The sequence below is a fragment of the Benincasa hispida genome, chromosome 12 (genome assembly GCF_009727055.1).
Source record: "Benincasa hispida cultivar B227 chromosome 12, ASM972705v1, whole genome shotgun sequence".
NCBI lineage: Eukaryota > Viridiplantae > Streptophyta > Magnoliopsida > Cucurbitales > Cucurbitaceae > Benincasa > Benincasa hispida.
Genome location: NC_052360.1, coordinates 38,085,672 through 38,090,088, shown reverse-complemented (window position 1 = coordinate 38,090,088; position 4,417 = coordinate 38,085,672).

Below are 4,417 nucleotides of genomic sequence, written 5' to 3'. Positions count from 1 at the left end.
AATCGTGCTTCCATCTTTCCCACCATGCCCAGGTGGGTGCTTTGATGCCAGTTGATAAGGTTGGAATGCCTTTCCTTATTTTATTAACAGCAGGGAAGATTTTGAGAGCTTCTCTTCTCTCCCATCAGTCTCAAAATATGAGAATTGATACAAAATTGTCGATGCCCTCTCATGGCCTCAATGAACCTTACAAATATCTCCCCCTTCCCGTGGGCCCTTCTCTCTTTCTTTCTTTTCTATTTTTTTTCCTCCTCTAACTAACAATATTCCCTAGCCCTTGTATTCTCTCAATATTTTCCTAACTTACTTATTTTCTTTCTTCTTTCATATACTTTGGTTATTAAGGGTCTATCAGAAACATCTTTCATCGCTTAAAACATCTCTTTTCAATTGAGAAACAAAATAAGATCATTTTGTTTCATTTTAAAAATAAAATAGTGAAGGATATTCCATTAAAAATGAAAAAAGAGACGAGGGCGTCCGTATATATTGTTCAGGTCGATCAAAAGGCACAAAAATAACTTGAACTGAATGCAAAAATTGTGGAAAAATATCTTATAATATATTCAACCAAAAAATCGATTATGCTTATGTGGAAGTATCTACTCGTTATGAAATCTCAGGTGTCAAAGTATGGATTTCATTAAACCTAGTTCAAGAAGTTCCAATTTTATTATGAAAATTTAATATAACAAACTTTCAATAGTGTCTATGTTTAAAAAACCTAGGATGTAGGTTTAAAAAGCGTTAAATAGTTGGATATAAACATATACTTTATTCAAATATATTTCTAAATATCTTATATGTAACTGTAGCTACATATAATACATATCAGTCATCACAAAACATTCCATTCATATTTAAGAAATAGTATCATTCAAATTTAGAGAAATAATGCAAGTAAATACATTACGGAACATTATAATCCATAATATGTATGTTTAAAAATATAGTTCAAGGAATTCAAAATGGGATGTGAAAACATAATATAACAAACATGGAGTTCAGACCATATTGTCATCCTAAAACACCAAGAATATAATAAAGTGTGCCCATTTTTTATCACTAGTAGGTCAAATGTTGGAGCCTAAAAATCTTCGATAGAACATCATTATTGTCATCATCTTGTTTCTTGGATCCGGTCTACTAGAAGAATCCAATATCCTCTCGGTTTCGTCTTGTTTATGCTCTCTTTGTCTCGATAATTTACCACGAAACCTTTTCCCAAAACATTTCAAATGATTTTAGTGTAAATACATATTTCAGATTTGTGGTAGGCATATATCATCTATGTCAAAACAAATAGGTTGAGTGGTTATTTTTTATCAATAATATAACGTCTCACGTTATAATATTAGGTTAACTAAATTATCCAATTAATAATCAAATAGGTGGAGTCTCGAAATCATTTATTTTTTAATTGTGTGTTTAGGAATGAGGTCTGGAAGGGTGTGTTGCGTCTGTTGGGTTCGTCTCATCGGATTGCTGGGTGGGATGTGGAGTTGAGTTGAGTGTGTCGGATGAGGTCAGGTAAGTGTGTTCGGAGTAAGTTATTTCGAGCCTTCTGGTGTGCATCAATTTATTATATTTGCAGTAGAGAAATCGTCGGTTGCATGGCGGGCGTTTGGGATTGGCGTCTTTTTTGTTACAGCTTATTGTCTCTTTGGTCCATGCGCATGCTGTCTCTTGGCGGATTGATCTTCATGGTCTCCTCTAACTTGTTTGTTGTTCGTTGTTTTTTGCTTCCTCCTGGTTTCTATGATTCTTGGATTGTCCCCGGTGTGGAGTCTTTTTATTATGTTTACTTTTTGCTTGTATTTGGTTTGTTTGTCTCTCTGTTTATGAGTTGTGCTGGTTTGGGTTGGTTGTTTTTTAGTCTTCCAACTATGCATTGTTTATGTAGGTGCTTTGTTTGCTATGGTGACTTGATCTCGGGCTGTGGGATCCCTCTTATTGTTGTATAATAATATTGCCTATTCAAAAAAAATTATCCCATTAAATCTCTTTCAATCTGTTAATTTTAAATTAAAGAGATTCCTTAATTATCAACTCTAATTTGTAAAATTATAATTCAAGTTCTCTCTCTTAAATCGGCAAAAATTAAACTTCTCAAGATGTTAAAAAAAGAGATTTCTAAAATTAAAATCCTTCATTCAAGATCTTGGAATTTAATGCTAGAAATTTTATTCCAAAGTTATGAAATTTAATTTTAGATCTTGCTCACATCCGAAAGGATATAGTACATTTACATTTAAGGAAATTATCAAGTTTTTCCTTGCTTTATTCTACCTTTACTTTTAAAAAGAAAAAAGAAAAAAAGAAAGAAAAACAGATTGGAAAAACCCCTAATTTATCTTTTCCTCTCTTTTTCTTTCTTCCTAAAATCATGAAGCTGATAGCACCATAAAGGTATTATCGTCCTTAGCTTAATTCGGGCTTGTCGGTAGAATTTTATATGTTTATTATGCTATTGTAGGTATTGAGCACTCAAGAGGTAGAATCGAACATTTGGAGTCATTCGAGGTTAATTTGAAGTAATTTGGAGTTAATTTGAGCATCCAGGCTTCAAAAGAGATAAATTGTCAAAAATGCCTCTGAACCAAGCGTAACAACCCTCCAGACAGTATAGAGTATGCTTGAAGACATAATGCGGTTAACATCGTAGGGTAATTACGCTAGCCTTACCCTCCAGTGTTATGCTACAAGGGTAGTAGCTTCACATTTCATGCAACGTAATTACACCACACTCAGCGTAGCAACGCTACATAAATCGACGAAAAACACACAGAAATGTACGAGCCTGCCCAAATCATCTCAAAGTAACAACACTCGCATAACGCTAGTCTTACGCTCAATTGGAGCGTAATTATGCTCCTCTCAACATTGCAACACTGCAACATGAAATATTTAAATTAACATAGGCACTCACACATGACACACGTGATATTGAGTAGATTTCTCCCTACCTTTTTGACATCCTCTCCATATTTCTTCTTCCCCACTCAATTAAGACCTTTCTTGATAATTATTTTGTTGATTCAAGCATAATCAAGTCTAAGGTACTATTGTCTAGCTCAAGATTTAGGATTTATATCTTTATTTTTTACCACATGAGATTATGAGCATTTATTGTCTTGTAACTTTAACTGTTTATTGAATTTTCTCATTGCTCTTATTTAATTAATTAAATGTGTTTGAGATAATCTGACAAATTGTCAAGCATGCTTAATTCATAGTTATAGGTTTATACCTAATTCGTAATTGTTAGGGTCTTAGATCGCCGGGTAACAGAAGTTAAGTTAGAGTTGCATATTGATTTAGCTTTTCTAATCGAATAGCATTCTTCTATCTAACATAGGAGAAATTTATATCGAATACTTAATTAGGTTTTCTTAATTATTTCATTTGTCTTAGAAATTGCCCTAGACTGTAATGCTAACTAGTTTGCATGTTTAGGAGGCTTTTTACTGGGGCCTAAAAATTAATTTGATTTGTTGAACTTTCTTCTTTCTTTTCTAGAAGTGATTGGCTAAGTTAGAGCCAATTAAATTGCAAGGCACTTTTATGAGTGATCAATGATTGGGTAGAAAATTAGGAAATAAACTTGATTTACCTAGAGCTAGGCTTTGTTTCATCGATATTTTTTTATTTATTCAGCATCAAATTTGTGTTCAATCGTTACTGTTTTTAATCAAATTTCTCGAAATCGAAACCAATTCATCAAAAAAACCCCATGATTACCTACAACAATTAGTAATTTTGTGAGAAAATTGGTTGGCACTCTGAGGATCAACCCATTACTATCTTGATACTATGGAATTAGAGTAGGCAACGATGCCAATTTGGATAACCGAAAAGTTGTCGAGAGATTGAGAACTTGCATGTTTGAGACAATCTAGGAATAAAGTAATCATGATTTTTGAGATTTTTTAAAACTTTTTCTTCATTCTTGCATGCAAATTTGGGTTCTTTACCTAAATGTCTTAAGTCTTGCATGCTTAGAATAGCATTATAGGCCTACATTTTTGTTGTCACTCCGAGTGATAGAACTAGATTTCCCTAAATTTCAATTTAGCAATATAAGCGCTAGGTGCAAACCAACTAATTTTTCTAATAATAATAGTAATAATAGTAATAATATTTCTATATCTGTATCTGTATCTATATATATANATTTTTTTTTAATAAAGAGAAGTTACTCCACTTTTTTAGGGACATGATTTACTTGAGGCGGCTATGACATCTATAGTTTCTCTATGATAACTTGTAGTTATATAAGTTATTATGCCTTTTAATTGAGAATAATTAGAAAAAATAAGAGGAAAATGCATTAGCTTGACAAGGAATTCATACAAATAATCATATCTTGGAATTATATACTTAAAAAACTAATAATCCTTGAAAAGTGTAAAATTTG